General features: G+C 38.3%; 1 long non-coding RNA gene across 1 annotated transcript in view; it reads left to right on the plus strand.

The window, feature by feature from the left end:
- LOC140635970 (uncharacterized) overlaps nucleotides 1-16,484 on the plus strand; it is a 63,177-nt gene that overhangs the window by 10,020 nt on the left and 36,673 nt on the right. The window contains exon 2 of the long non-coding RNA XR_012033347.1: nucleotides 10,236-10,344. This is a non-coding gene — a long non-coding RNA (uncharacterized lncRNA). The remainder of the gene's footprint in view (nucleotides 1-10,235; nucleotides 10,345-16,484) is intronic.

Genomic DNA, 16,484 nt, shown 5'->3' on the forward strand with positions numbered 1-16,484 from the left:
AATAAACAGATAAAATCTTTTTTTTAATTTAGTGTATTATAACATATACCAAAAAAACACACTTTGAAATAAAGAACAAGTATGACATTTTAAAAATGGCCCAAGGCCAAAATGTTTGGAAATTTCCCCTGAAGTCTATAACCCTCGTCAAAATATTTGTAGGAGCCAGAACTCCTCTAAGGCTAGCCCCATGTGAGTTCTCTTTTCCAGTTCCCAACATTTAATTTGGTCATTTTTAAACATTTGCATAGTACTTTATGCTTTCTAAGTTGCTTTTATGGAGCATGATCTCATTTTGGACTCACTAAATCCCATTTTTTAAAAATGAGGGAAAGAAGTTACTTGCTCAATGCTACAAAATAAAGTAGCAGAGCAAAGATAGAACCTGGATTTCATGGCTTTTAGTTTGGCATTTGATCTACTGTTGCACAATTCCACTTAACCAATAAAGTGTCTTATTTATGTTTGTTTCTCTTTGTTTTATACTTAAGAGTAATCATGTTTTCACTGGTGAATTTCTTATAGAAGATAATATGTAAATAAAAACTCCTGGGATCCCTGGGTGGTGCAGCGGTTTGGCCCCTGCCTTTGGCCCAGGGCGCGATCCTGGAGACCCGGGATCGAATCCCACGTCGGGCTCCCAGTGCATGGAGCCTGCCTCTCTCTCTCTCTCTGTGACTATCATAAATAAATAAAAATTAAAAAAAAAAAGAAAAAACTCCTAAGATGGAATTAAAATCTTATCTTACCCATCTTTGTTTTACTTATTTATATTTATTGATTTATTTAAGGATTTAAATTCTAGTTAGCATACAGAGTTATATTAGTTTCAGGTGTAACCGATCTTTTTTTTTAAAGATTATTTTAGAGAAGGAGGGGCGGAGAGAGAGAATCCTGAAGCAGACTCCCCATTGAGCATGGAGCCCAATGCAGGGCTTGATCCCAAGACCCAGAGATCATGTCCTGAGCCAAAATCAAGAGTCAGATGCTCAACCGACTGAGCCAGCCAGGCGCCCCTCAAACTAAAATCTTCTAAGAAAATTAGGCAGTTTGCAAAAGCAGTGGACCCACTATAGCTTACATCCTGTTTTATTTCACCATGAGTAGTTGAGGACAATGCGGAGATCTGCAACACAACTAGACTTTTATTATTTTTATTTATTTATTTATTTATTTATTTATTTATTTATTTATTTATTTTATTTATTTATTATTTATATTTATTTTACAACCAGACTTTTAGTTTTTGACTCTATAAAAGCTAAGTTGTCCCTAAATCCTAGACTATTAGCTATTCTTTTTCAAGACTTGTAGAATATTACTGATTAAATCAGAGAAAGAACTTTCAGTCCTGAAGAGTATAAAGTAAGACTTTGTTGTAGGCTCCTCGTGATTTCCATTGATGTTAAATAACCGTTATTCTATGAACTGAATAAGCATCAGCCTCTTAGGCGGATGGTCTGGAGAGTTCTCTCTCCCCTGGGTGCTGACTTTAGAAGCAGCTAATCCAGTTATTGTATTGGATAGGAAGCAGCAACTCCACATGGAATATATTGACAGTAAGAGTGTTATAAGAGAACTCCTTTAACATTAAAATAGCAGTGAAATGACTGGTCAGCAGAATGATACTCAGATACTTGGGAATGGCCTTTGTGGCGGCCACCCTGAGAGCTCTGTTAGGTTGCATTTTTCAGGTAAGAGTTCTTCAGGGCAAAATAACACCTTCTGTGGTATTGCAATAAATTTCTGGCTTCTCTAGAGCTCTAAAAGTCTTCAAAAGCACACTTGCATGTGCCTCTCCTCCCACATCCATGTACGAGTGTGCTAACCCACAATCTGCAAAAGTACACAGTTCTTGGTACAAGGGAAGTTCTGCCTTATATATCTGGCTTAGAAGCTCATTGGAAGCCCTTCCATCAACAACATGGAATATCAGCTCTTCAGGCACTTGACAAAGTTTCAAGTATCCATTGACTGCAACCTGGAACTTGCCAAAGGCTTTGTTGAGACACCTGATATTTGTGAGAGATGGCATCTAGGATACATGTCAACTATTCCAAATATTTGAGTGCTATTTCTGTATAAAGTTAGAAGATCAGAAAGCAATATATCCAGATCACATCAGCAGTGCTCCCCTACACAATTGCCTTCAGTGAGTAATGATGTTATCTATGTATCTATTTTTTTGTGTTTAATTTTGTCCTTATCAAAGTTATGCATGCACGCAGTTTCTAGAATCATGGTTCTCCAAGACTTTTAATAAGAAAACACTGACCTCTACCTCCATTTTCCCACTTCCTAGAGAGGCCACTGATTTTCACTGATTGTTTTTGTGCTTAATGCAATGTCTAAATAATATGCTCCTACTTTTCAATTTTCTTTTTTTTAATTAAAAAAATTTTTTTTAGTTATCTCTACACCCAACATGGGGCTCAAACTCACAGCCCTGATTGAGCCAGCCAAGCGCCCCTCAGTTTCCATTCTCTAACTCTCCAGAATGGAAAATGTGAATTTGGCTCTTTAAACCTGCTCTGTCTCATTGACCCCCTGCGTTTCTTTCCCCAGGTTTACTCCTTCTTGGTGGAGAACATCCTTCTGTAGCTTTCTGAGAGAGAATGGTCTCAGAAGTGCGAGGCAAACTTGTAACCCTACATGTCCTAAAAAATCTTTTATTTTTTCCTCATATTAATTAGTAGTACTGAATTCCAGTTGGGAAAGGATTTTTCCCTCAGAATTTTAAGGATACTTCTCAGTTATCTTCTAGCTTCTAGAGTTGAGAAGTTGGATGCATTTCTTCCATTTGATCCTTTTTGTGAAAACTGTGTGTTTCCCGTTTCTTGTTATTCCCAGTGTTTGATAGTGTTGTAGGTGTGGGTGAAGGCTCATTACTTGAACGGGGCATTTGGAGGCCCTTTCAGTAGGAAAGCACTGACCTCTCGTGTCTGAGAAATTTTAAGTTGTTTCTTCAATAGTTTCTTCCCTCTTCTTCTAATTTCTCTGTTCCCTACCCTACCCTTCGAAATACTCCATTATTTGAATGTTGGATTTCCTGAACAGAATCTCTAAATTTTATTTTTTTTTTCTTATAGGCCCTTTTTATTATTTTGTTCTGCTTTCTGGGGGTATTTCCTCAACTTTATCTTCCTAACTTTTATTGTGTTTTTTTATTTGTCATATCATATATTAATTTTCAAAAACTGTTTTGTTCTCTGAAATTTTTTCTTTTAATGGCATCTAATTCTATTTCATGGATACTAATGATATTAATAATAGAATTTCGGGTGTTTTAAAAGAAATTTTCTCATAATTTAAGAGTGGGACACAAAAAAAGAAACTTGCCTGAAAGCTTTGTGCCTGGAGCTGAGAGCATCACCAAAGGTTCCCCGGGGTGTTTTAGTGGCTTAAAATATTATAGTATGAGCCATAAATAATATTAACACAATTGTCCAAACAGCTTATCATTTTGAAAGTCAAATTTTAAAAACTGAAATAACTTTTGGGCTTTTTTACCTTTTTTTACCTTTTGTGGCATATGCTCATTTTAGACTACCTGTCAATTGGTTCATAAATTAGAAGCTAGTAAAAAATGTTTAAGTTATTTGTAATTTTACAACCTATGGATAACCACTGTTATCAGTTTGGTACACATCTTTCTTGAGATTTTGTATACCTGAATGCATACATGCATTCTATTTGAAAGGAGTTGAACCTCTGTGTTTTACAGCTTGCAGTTTTCACATAATATATTACAAACATATTTGCGTTGTCACTAAATTTAAGTTCAATTGTTTTCCTTTCAGAGTTTTGTTTACATTGTACATAGTGGCCTCACTTTAACAACTTGGAAAAATTTAGGGAAAAACCATCAAGAATGAACTTGAAAACATTTCTAAGAAAACTAATAAACTGATTTTGAAACAAAGAACCCTTATTAGACAAAACCTGATCTTTCACAATTTTACTTGCTGAGAAATGTAGCATTGGAGATCTACAGAGAACTTGGGTTTGTACCAAAAATGATGATTCATAAATTTCATTACTTGAGTTTGAAGGAATGTAGAATATGATTTTGACGAGATTTTGAATTTTGTTCTGCATGGCATCTATCAATATATATGACAGAAGTTGAATCAACATTGCAAGTCTCATGAATTTGATTCTAGGGAAATTGGCCACTGTCAATTCAAGGAAAAACACAATGTCCAGGGGCGTCTGGGTGGCACAGTCAGTTAAGCATCTAACTTGGTTTTGTCTGAGGTCCTGATCTCGGGGTGTTGAGTTCGAGCCCTGCATCAGGCTCCACACTCAACGTGGAATCTGTTTTAAGACTGTCTCGGTCTCTGCCCCTCCCCCTCCCCCAATAAAGAAATAAATCTTTAAAAAAATGTCTAATTCTAGAACCCACAGTGAGCCACTGGGACCTCAATCCAGATGTAACCCAGGTCATTTCGTATGTGACCACAGTTCCCAGAGCAAAATACTTGGAAATTTGGAAGCCAGAATTTTAAACCTGTTGTCTTTTCCCTCTTTTAAGTTTATTTTTATCTTACTTGGTTTAGTTTGGTTTGGTTTTATAACTTGATTATTTCAGTATCTCACAGGAGTCAGGAGGACAGAAGAGGATCTAGACTACATCAACTATCTGTCATGTCTGCTAGACATGTTATGTACTTCATCCCAAGATAACTCTTTTGTAGATAAGAAAAGAGGCTCAGAGAGGTCAACTAACTTGCTCAAAGTCACAAGTTAATAGGTAACAAAACCAGGAATTAAAACCCAAATTCAAGTGCATTTTCTCTCTGTGAGACCACAGAGACCCTTCTTGCAGAATTAGATGGAAGAACAAGGCGGTTATTGTACATCTATTGCGACTGTGGTATATTTTTGAATAGTAGAGCATATGCCTGACATTCAGGAGAATTCTATTTGGGGAGGGGAGCACTCAACCCAGTGATCCTATGTCCCAGTTATTTGTGACAGTCCTAATTTCTGCCTCAACCTGTGGTTACTTCCCTGTGCAACTGAACATGAGCTCTGGTTTTTGGTTTATAAAACCTTGTCAGCATCAGTATAGGTCATCCTGAATTACAGGCTTAATGATAATGATTCCTTTTTATAGCTCAGGACATTAAATGAGGTTCAAAGGAGAGAATCCCTGTGTAAGAACACAAGGATTCCATTCTGCAGAACTCTGGATGAAGGATACACATATCCAGAAATGACTGAGCTGCAATCAGCTCTTCCCACGAAGAAGAGCTCCTATTTGGAATCTTAAAATGGAAGTAGAGCCAATGCTGACATTTAAGAGAATGAAAATAACTGTTCCTTAAAGTAGAAAGGTTTCCTCTATGTCTCTCTCCTGTTGTGACTCAACAAGTCTAAGAAGCTTGGTATCCAGATTGGGGAGAGATATCATCTGGAGAAAGAGGTGACCCCAACACCAGGAAGCCAATTGCTTTGGCAACAGCAAACCGCGGAGCCTTCAGGGCAGTTCATTTCTGGGGATGTTTACTGTGCACTAGCTATGTGTCAGGAACTCTGCTAGGTGCCAGGATACAGTCATGCTAAAATTCAGTCCCTCCTCCTGAGGAATTAACTATCTGGAAAAGGAGACAGAAAGGCAAATAGTGAAGTACAAAAGTTGTCTGGGGGATTATTCATAATACTTCAGTATCAGGGCAAGTCAAGAAAGGTTTCCTAAATACAATGCCAGGCACTATCCTAAGTATGTTATATAAATTTTAAAGGATGAATAGGAGTTTCCCAGGGAGTCACATTCCTTTTTTTTTTTTTTTAAGATTTATTTATTTATTTTAGAGAGTGGGTGGGGGAGGAGGAGGAGCGGGAGAGTCTCAAGCAGACTGCCTGTTGAGTGCAGAGCCTGACATGGGGCTCAATCTAATGAACCCTAAGATCCTGCCCTGAGCTGAAATCAAGAGTCAGATGCCCAACCAACTGAACCATCCAGGCACCTCCCAGGGAGCTTCATTCTTAACAAAACCCCGTTTGTTTAAGATTGGCCTTTGGGAAGAGAATTCACTAGTAGAGATCACAGCTGAGCCATTATACTCCCCCAAGATTGACCTTTTTATTATGGGAGCATCTTGGATGGAGATCCCATCCAGTTTGGAATGTGGGCATCTCGAAGGTGGATCTATAGCTTGCTCTTTCTTGTGTTCCTGCTACTGGCTGCAGTGTTCAATGACTCTTTGATGGATCAGTGAATGAATGAATGATTGAACAAACTGACTAATAAATGGTTCAGTTATGATCATCAGATGGAAATAAAGCCTCTAAGCAAGACTAAATAAAGGCTTTAACATTATAGGGTATAACAGAAAATAAACAGATTCATAATAGTAAAAAATCTTGCTTAAAAATTAATCTTCCCCTCAGCAATTTGGAGATTGTACCCCATTCTAGTTGATGGCTTGCTTCACTATAGTAGGCACTATTTTAGCACTGCCCCCCACCTTACTCTCATTAGACATCTTGACTTCCAGATGTATTCATCTAAGAAAGCAGTTTCAGACACAAATGAGAAATTCTTTCTCCCAACTACACCTACCTAAGGCCTTCTCAGTCCAGTTTCCCAAGGAACCACACCCTTTTCCTAGGTGGGGGAAGGTGAGGATGAGCTCAGGCTCTGTCAGGCAATAGGAATAAAGGAATTGATAAGATTGTGTGATGGAGCAAGATTCAGGAATGTGGACAGAAAATTGGGTAAGGATTGAAAATAGGTCCAAGGATGGCATGAAGGGCTTAGAATGTCTCTTACACAGAATACTTTGTCAAAATGGTGATCTTTAAATAGCTATGTTAGAATAACTTTCTTAATAACTTGTTAACTGTTGGTAGCCTTATTGTAACTGTTGCTGACATCAGTCATTCATAGAAAAGTACCCTTGCCAAGAGAGGGTGGTACAATAAATAGGAGACCTGCTATGAGTGATTTTAAAGGATCACCAAGGGCAGGGAATTGAATTATCACTACTCATTTTGGGTAGTACTACATATATTTTATTAACAGAACTTTCCTTTATTGAGACAAATCCTATAAATGAAAGACATGAGGTTGTTCAGCAAGATACATTTCCCAATCTCTTTAGCATGAGCTCATACCAATAAATACCTTCTTAATAATCATTTGGCCTTTGGGCCATGGACTCTCCCAGCTAAGGATTATGAGATAGTAAAAATTTTTTTAAAGATTTTATTTATTCATTTTAGAGAAAGAGCACATGAGTGAGATGGGGAGGAGAGGCAGAGGGAGAGAGAAAGCAGACTCCCTGCTGAGCCGGGAGCCTGACATGGGGCTCAATCCCAGGATCCTGAGATCATGACCTGGGCAGAAGGCAGATGCTCAACCATTTAAGTCACACAGATACCCTGAGATTGTAATTTTTTAAAATATTTTATTTTTAAGTAATCTCTGCACCCAACATGGGGCTTGAACTCAAAACCCTGAGATCAAGAGATATGTGCTCCACCAACTGAGCCAGCCAGGTGCCTCTATGAAATTGTAATTTAAAATCACAAAGGGATAAAGGGACACCTGGGTGGCTCAGTGGTTGAGCATCTGCCTTCTGCTCAGGGCCTGATCCCAGGGTCCTGGGATCGAGTCCCACATCAGGCTCTCTTCAGGGAACCTGCTTTTCCCTCTGCCTATGTCTCTGCCTCTTTCTGTGTCTCTCATGAATGAATAAACAAAATCATTAAAATTTTTTTAAAAATTTAAAAAATTATATGACTGATTAAATGAAGATATAGTCAGAAATGAACAAAATATGGGGCCAATGAGGATTCATTGGAGGGAAAAATAAGCCCTTGAATCTTAAAAACAGAAGAGATCTAATTAATTCATCTGTATGTCATTGGAAACCATTTCCAAGCACTACTACTTCCTTGTCAAATGATCACTTACCTGCACTGAACACTTCACTGCTTTGTGGGCAGCCAGGTCTGCTAGAGGGCAGCTCTGATTTATACTGTGATATTGGGCTGAACCCTGCCCCTCTATAAATCCCATTCCTGTGCCCCAGTTTTGTTCTTTGGGTAACACAGAAGAACCTGTGCTGTTCCCTGTCTTCAAAATATTTGAAAATATCAGACATGGGCCCTCTTGCATCTTCTCTTTTCCAGGCTATTGTTGTGTTTTCTCTTTTTTAAGATTTTATTTATTTATTCATGAGAGACACAAAAAGAAGCAGAGACACAGGCAGAGGGAGAAGCAGGTTCCATGCAGGGAGCCCGATGTGGGACTCGATCCTGGGACTCCAGGATCACGCCCTGAGCCCAAGGCTGATGCTCAACTGCTGAGCCACCCAGGCGTCCCTTGCGTTTTCTCAACATTGATTTGTGGCTGTGTTTCTGATCTCTCTCTTCTAGCCAAACACGCCCTAATTTATGTCTCTTACTATAGTGCAAAGCTGGAACTGAATCCACACGTGGTTAAATAAGCTCATAGTTCAATGGTTGGCATGTTAAAATTCTGTTAATGTAGCCTAAAATTGCATTCAGATTTAGCAACTACGTCATATCATGGGGCTATGCACAGTGCACATGTAATTAGATGAATACTTAAAACTCCAGATCTTATTCACGTAAACTATCAAGTTGCCCCTCCCCTATTTTGTTTGCTTTATTTGGAAGATATGAAATATCCCTCTGTTGTTTCATCTTGCTTATCTTGATATGTAGCTAGCTTTTTATGATTAAAAGAGTAGGTTGGTATTTAAAAAAATATTTTTCGGGATCCCTGGGTGGCGCAGCGGTTTGGCGCCTGCCTTTGGCCCAGGGCGTGATCCTGGAGACCCGGGATCGAATCCCACGTCGGGCTCCTGGTGCATGGAGCCTGCTTCTCCCTCTGCCTATGTCTCTGCCTCTCTCTCTCTCTCTCTCTCTCTCTGTATGACTATCATAAATAAATAAAAATTTAAAAAAAAAATAAAAAAATAAAAAAAATAAAATAAGTATTTTTCATTGCAAAAAATTCAGGTGGTAAAAGTACAAAGAAGAAAGAAAAATCATCCCAAATTCTATTACCTAGGGATGATTACATTTTTTAAAACTCAACATAAGTTTATGTTTATAATGGTATCAAAGAAAACATTGTTTATAGTAGTTAAGTTTACTGTGGCATTGATGACTTTGTTTTGTCCTTTTCAAGCGTAGAAAGAGGCCTATGGCATAATGCATATGAAATGCAAGTTGCCCAACTGTATAATTCCACTTTTGTTAATTAAAAAAGAAACTCCACACATACTGACACGAATGCGCAATTTTTAAAATGAGATCACAGTATGTTCTGTCCTGTAACATGCTCTTTTCTCTCAGCATAAACATCGTTTCAGGTAATAAATATAGAAGTACAAGACTATTTTTAATGATTGTGTAGTATTCTATTGCATTTGTGAAGCACAATTTAAACAAGTAATTTGGGGCTCCTAGGTGGCTTAGTTGGTTAAGTGTCTGCCTTTGGCTTGGGTCATGATCTGACAAGTCTCAGGTCTCTCAGGTCGGGCTCCCTGCTCAGTGGGGAGTCTGCTTCTCCCTCTCCCTCCCTCTCCCCCGACTTGTGCTCAATCTCTCTCTCTCTAATAAATAAATAAACTCTTTCAAAAAAATATAAATAAATAATTTGTTTCCGGATTACACTTTTGTAAGTGGAACTATGATAAACAGTCTTTCTGTATGGTTATCTCCTTTGTATAAATCCCTAGAAGTATTGCAATCACAATTTTTTTTTTAATTCCTGAATTTGCCATCTAGTATGTCTCTCCAAGTTTTGTATTATGTGTAAATGTGATAAGCCTTCTTTCCTAATCAGAGTACTTGATAAAAAGGGTCAAACAGAGACTCAGGTCAAGGGTCACATCCTCTATGAGCCTTTTCCAGTGCCTCCCCTCCTCCCACCTCAGATCCACTGCTCTTTTCTTTGTGTTCCTAGTTAACCCCATTCAGACTTCTATAGCCAAGCATGATAATGCTCTGTCATTCTTTTTTTGTTTACCTATCTGCTTCCTGTAGAGTCTACTAGACAGCAAAGACCAAGACTTCTGAACTTCTGAGTTTTACTCATCTGCTCCCATTGGAAAGAGCACAGTTCCTGGCACAGAGTAGGACATTATGAATGCCAGAAGGACAAGGGTTTGACACAGGGTCAAGGAAAAATTCCCACAGCATGCTACTAAATCCGTTTTTGTTTTGTTTTGTTTTGTTTTGTTTTTTTGTAGGCTCCATACCCAGCATAGAGCCCAATGTGGGGCTTGAACTCATCATCCTGAGATCAAGACCTGGTCTGAGATCAAGAATCAGGTGCTTAACCAACCAAGAGCCACACAGGTGACCCTACTGAATCCTAATGTTTAGGTTTACTTGAACTTTTAGGCAAAAGTCATCAAAGAACTTTTGTTACAGTTAAGTCAAAGGTTCTTCATTTTGTTCATTTATCACTTCATCTATTTCTTCTATACAGGTGTATTCCTTTATTCATTTTTTCCACAGAATTTATGGGGTGTTTAATATGTTGCAAAGTTCCTGAGGAAGGGGCTATAGGAAAACACAAAAAAGATCCTACCTTCAATAAGCATACTATTTATAGGGAAACTCAGCTGTGAGTGCTATCATGAATAGGGACCACAAGAGAAGTCTAGATCAAATGCCATTAAGATTTACAGAAGCAAAAATAGTTTCATTGCTGGACAGAGATAAATGTGGTGCGAGTTCATGAGAATGAATTGAAAGGGGGAGGCTAAAAGTTTTCCTCTTCTAATTTTAACTAGATTAATTAAATTAATAAATTTTATTTGGTTATTATTATTATTTTAAATGTAGGATCCATGCCCAATGTGGAGCCCAGTGCAGGGCTTGAACTCATGACCCTGAGATCAAGACCTGAGCTGAGATCAAGAGCTGGCTACTTAACCAACTGAGCCACCCAGATGTGCCCTGTCTTTGGTCCCTGAGGCAGAAAGAGATGATATGAAAAGATGGGGAAAGGAAATTGCATTTCCATGTGTAAAAGTAAGAGAGAGAGAAGGCAGACAGAAGTCTGTTAAAAAAATAAAACCACTAGCATTCCAACATATATTCAACAAGTTAAATAATATTAGAAGAAAAGCTTCCATATACAATCGTAACAAATGAGACAAAGTTCTGAAGAATTAGTATAAAAAAAAAAGATTCAAATATGTGGAAAAACATAAGTCATGTAAAGCCAAGTATCTTGTACTTGGGCAGGAAGACTAAATATTGTAAAGATGCCAGTTCTCCCTAAATCAATTCTAAATTTCAAAGTGCAGTGCAATCCTATCAAAATAACAATAAGAATTTGGAGAGAGGGGGGAATCCCTGGGTGGCTCAGAGGTTTAGCACCTGCCTTTGGCCCAGGGCGCAATCCTGGAGTCCTGGAATCGAGTCCCACGTCGGGCTCCCAGCATGGAGCCTGCTTCTCCCTCCTCCTGTGTCTCTGCCTCTCTCTATGTCTATCATAAATCAATCAATCAATCAATCAATCTTAAAAAATAAAAAAAAAATTTGGAGAGAGGTGAGACTTCATTAAAATCATATTAAAATTCATCTGGAAAAGTAAACATGTTGATACAGCAATTCCCAAACTTTGCTGTGTTTTATAATCACATAGGGAGCTTTCATTTTATTATTTTATTTTATTTTATTTATTTTATTTTATTTTATTTTTTGTAGTTTCAAGTTTTTATTTAAATTCCAGTTAGTGGGCAGCCCGGGTGGCTCAGCAGTTTAGCGCCACCTTCAGCCCAGGGCATGATCCTGGAGACCCGGGATCGAGTCCTACATCAGGCTCCCTGCATGGAGCCTGCTTCTCCCTCTGCCTGTGTCTCTGCCTCTCTTTCTCTTTCTGTGTCTCTCATGAATAAAGAAATAAAATCTTAAAAAAATAAGTAACACTTTAAAAATAAATAAATAAATAAATTCCAGTTAGTTAACATACAATGTAATATTAGTGTCAGGTATAGAATTCAGTGATCATCACTCAACAACATCCAGTGCTCAGGACAATAAGTGCCCTCCTTAATACTCATCCCCCGTTTAAACCATACCTGACCCACCTCCCCTCCAGCAACCCTGAGTTTGTTCTCTATCGTTGAGTCTGTTTTATGGTTTGCTTCTCTCCTTTCTCCATGTTCATCGGTTTTATTTCTTAAATTCCACATATGAGTGAAATCATATGGTATTTTCTGACTTATTTTGCTTAGCATAACACCTAGCTCCATCCATGGTATTGCAAATGGCAAGATTTCCTTCTTTTTTATGGCTGAGTACTGTTCCATTATATATATGTACTGCATCTTCTTCATCAGTAGATGAACATTTGGGCTCTTTCCATAATTTAGCTCTTGTTGATAATGCTACTATAAACATCAGGCGCATATATCCCTTCAAATCAATATTTTTGTATCCTTTGGGTAAATACCTAGTAATACAATTACTGGGTCATAGGGTAGCTCTATTTTTAACTTTTTGAGGAACCTCCATACTGTTTTCCAGAGTGGCTGAACCAGTTTGCATTCCCACTAACAATGGAAGAGGGTTCCTCTTTCTCTGCATCCTTGCCAACATCTGTCATTTCCTGTGTTGTTGATTTTAGCCATTCTGACAGGTGTGAGGTGGTATCTCATCGTGTTTTGATTCATATTTTTTCTGATGATGAGTGATGTTGAGCATCTTTTCATGTGTCTGTTAGCCATCTGAATGTCTTCTTTGGAAAAATGTTTAATGTCTTCTGCCCGTTTTTAAAGCTGGATTATTTGTTTTTTGAATGTTGAGTTCATAAGTACTTTGTATGTTTTGGATACTAACCCTTTATCAGATATGTCATGTGCAAACATTTTCTCCCATTCTGAAGATTGCCTTTTAGTTTTGTTGTTTCCTTCTCTATAGAAAGCTTTTTATCTTGAAGTCCCAGTAGTTTGTTTTTGTCTTTGTCTCCCTTGCCCCAGGAGACATAGCTAACAAGAAGTTGCTGTGGTCAATGTCAAAAAGGTTGCTGTCTGTGTTCTCCTCTAAGACTTTGACGGTTCCTGTCTCACATTTAGATCTTTCATACATTTTGAATTTTTTTTTTGTATGGTTTAAGAAAGTGGCCCGGTTTCATTCTTTTGCATGCTTTTCCAACACCATTTTGTTGCACAGACTGTCTTTTTTCCAATTGGATATTCTTTCCTGCTCTGACTATATAGTTGTGGGTTCTTTTCTGGATTTCCTTTTCGGTTCCACTGACATACGGGTCTGTTTTTTGTGCCAGTACCATACTGTCTTGATCACTACAGCTTTGTCATATAACTTGAAGTCCAGAATTGTAATGCCTCCAGCTTTGCTTTTCTTTTTCAAGATTGCTTTGGTTATTTGGGTCTTTTGTGGTTCCATACAGATTTTAGGAATGTTTGTTCTAGCTCAGTGAAAAAGTGTAGCATTTTTATACACCAATAATGAAGCAGCAGAAAGAGAAATCAAGGAATTGGACCCACTTATAATTGTACCAAAAAACATAAGGTACCTAGGAATAAACCCAAACAAAGGGGCAAAAAGATCTGTACCCTGAAAACTATAAAACACAATAAAATTGAAGATGACCCAAAGAAATGGAAAAACATTCCACACTCATGGACTGGAAGAATAATTATTCTTAAAATGTCTATATTATCCAGAGCAATCTACACATTTAATGCAATCCCCATCAAAATACCTAGGAACCTTTTAAAACCCCAATGCCCTGGGGCGCCTGACTGGCTCAGTCAGTAAAAATGTGCAACTCTTGATCTCAGGGTCATGAGTTTGAGCCCCACATTGGGCGTAGAGCTTATTTAAAAACATGAAATGAAATCCCGATGCCCTAGTTGAATTATAAAGCACCCCAGGTGACGCCAGTGTTGTGCAAAGTTTGAAGAGACCACTGATATGAGAGTACTCCAGACATTAAAAAGAAAAGTAATAGGGGGACTAAGCTCTACCACATACCAAGGTATATTAGAAAATTATAGCAATTGAAACAATTTGACACTGGCAAGGATATACAACAGATGGATGAAATAGAGCCTAAAAATAGATCAATACATACTTAGGTGATATAGAATATAAATTAAAATAGTTCAAAAAAAGATTAATACTGTGGTACAGCTGGCCTGCTATTTGAGGGAAAATTGAACTGAATCTCTGTCTCACTCCTTATGATCAGTCCTGAGTGACCCTTTTCTCCCTGTACTCCTACCCTGCTACACTCTAATTTATTTTCTACCCAACAGCCAGAGTAATTTTAAAACCCATGAGCAGATCCTGCTTCTCTCTTATGACCCAGCGGTGCCTTCTAAGGTGCTGGCAGGTTGGTCCAAACTCTCTCTTCAGCCTCCTGTCTGCTCCTCTCCTTTCTGCTTCACTGAACCACTACCCTGCTCTGTGAGTCTGAAGCACCCCAAGCCCTCTCTATATCAGGAACTTTGTGTTGGCTCTCCTTCTAGTCCTTACAGGCCAGCTTCCCCTTGCTTTCAGGTCTCAGTTTCATTGTCACCTCTACCAAGGGGCATTTCCTAATCTAACCCTCTAGGACATTCCACATCCTATATCCATGATTCTCCATCATTGCGTTCATCTGGATATCCTGTATACTTCCTATTAGCTCTTGCCATATCAATAATTACCATATTTTTTGTTTACTTGTTGCCTACCTCCCCTAAGCTCTGTGAGGGAAGCCTTGTCAATCTGCTAAGGTCTGTCACTGTTAAGGTCTCAGGATCTAATATATGGTAGGTGCTCGATAAATATTTGCTACATAATAGAAAGCATCACATGAGGTAGGACCTAGACCTGAGATCCAAGAGAAAGACCTGCTGTTCTTGTTCCATCGGCAAAACCCTGCAATAGGTATGGACAATGGGAATGTTACTCTGGAAGAGAACTCCTAAGTATTAAAGAGCCTTAGCCAGTCGGGATATGGTCCTTGCCCTGTTAGGAGCTATATTCTGAAGGGTAGAGTCAAGGTTCTGAGCTGAACTTTTTTCCAAAATTCTGATATCCAAACTGAGCATCAAATCTTTCTTAGTCTCTTTTCAGGATAAAGGCCATAATCCTTGATAGAAACAAAATAACAGGTTAGTAGCACAATTCAGATTTCTCTCTGCATCTGATGAATAGGATCCATTAAAATGGTTGTAAATGTTACAGCTAGAAATTGCCTTGAATACAATGTCCTATTAACTATAAAACAGCCCTGCCTTTTTATTTTACAGATAAAGATAATCAGACCCAGGGAGATTCAGTGACTGGCCCATTAAATAGTGGTGGTGGGGTCTACATCTCACCCTTGTCTTGACGAGTAGTTCAGAGACTCTGCTCAGATATGATAACATGCCTCTCTATCTTATTTAAGAAAAGTCACTTTGAGGACAATTCATTTTGAAAACTTAAATTCATTATTATCATCCATTAACTTTATATGTCTTCTATAAGCAGTATGCTGTGTAGTCTTATCTGCTTCCTCCAAAAGCCTGAAAAATAAATAATTTGAGGGGAGGACCAAACTCAAGATGAGAAAACTATCAGCAATATGTAGAGGCAGAGAGACAGAGCTTCAAGGTGACAGAGTTGGACCTGAAGTAGTCTCCTCTGGCGCTGTTGTGACAAAATGAGGCCTTGTGTCAGAAAACACCCAAGGAGGGGATCCTGTGAGGATATCTTTCAGGCCCTGGGCTGGGCAAAGGGCTCTTACTTGGAGACAGCAGTGATGGCAGCAAACATGGGCTCTTCGAACGGATGAGACAGTCTTGGCTTCTTGCATTCTAACCAAAGGAATGATTCAAGGAGAAGAGCTATTCAAGGTTGTGGCACTAGAGCATGCTGATCTTTGCCTTTAATTCCCCTTTACATGGTAGTTATGTTTGATAGAGGGAATATGAGCATGTGCAAACTCCACGAGCATCACACAACAAAATGACGAGATGCTGGTGATTACTGGCTCATCAAGAGTTAATGTAAGACCATTCTGGCTGAATACTTGTCTTTAAAGGAATTTTGTTGTGGTTGTGGTGGTGGTGGTTCTTAATTTAAGAGCTTTAAGAAAACCACAATAGAAACCACGATTTAAAAAAATATATATTATGTTGCTTTAGTTCATTGTGGTACTTGGGACACTGCTAGTTTAATTGTTAAAAGTCCACTCTGCATTGAGAACAACTATTCTGATTATTGACTAAAATAACTAGGACCATTATATCTCGATCTTCAATACTGAGCAGTGCTTTCATCAAAAGACCTCAAAGTTACTCTCGATAGAACAAATCTAAACTTTCAGGCTCTGTGAAAGAATGCTATTTTTAAAATTTTTAATTCCAATATTGTTAACATTCAGTGTTATATTAGTTTCAGGTGTAGAAAGAATTCTATTTTGGATGCCAAAGTAGGTGAATTCATCCTTAATCATAAAAAAATAACTGCATTTTAGGATCCTGCCA

Source organism: Canis lupus, chromosome 6, assembly GCF_048164855.1.
Source record: "Canis lupus baileyi chromosome 6, mCanLup2.hap1, whole genome shotgun sequence".
Classification (NCBI taxonomy): domain Eukaryota; kingdom Metazoa; phylum Chordata; class Mammalia; order Carnivora; family Canidae; genus Canis; species Canis lupus.